The sequence below is a fragment of the Vombatus ursinus genome, unplaced genomic scaffold (genome assembly GCF_900497805.2).
Source record: "Vombatus ursinus unplaced genomic scaffold, bare-nosed wombat genome assembly UNPS02006874.1, whole genome shotgun sequence".
NCBI lineage: Eukaryota > Metazoa > Chordata > Mammalia > Diprotodontia > Vombatidae > Vombatus > Vombatus ursinus.
The window spans coordinates 9,046,914-9,047,288 of NW_020946652.1; positions in this window are offsets into that span (position 1 = coordinate 9,046,914).

Genomic DNA, 375 nt, shown 5'->3' on the forward strand with positions numbered 1-375 from the left:
ATCTACACACATTCATACACACATTCACACACATGCACACTCACACACATCACACCGACATATGTATACTCACACCCCTACACACACATATGCACACCCCACACACCCTCACACAACCTACATACACATATGCAGCCCCCCACACCTATACACACTCACAATACACACACTCACATTCACTCTCACACACTCACACATATGCACACACACCATACTCACTCACATGTACACTCACACACACCTACACTCACATACACCTACCCATACATATGCACGCCTCACACACATACACACACTCACACATATACACATTCATACTCACACACATACTCACATTCAGACACATGTCCACTCACATGAACTCACACATGCACA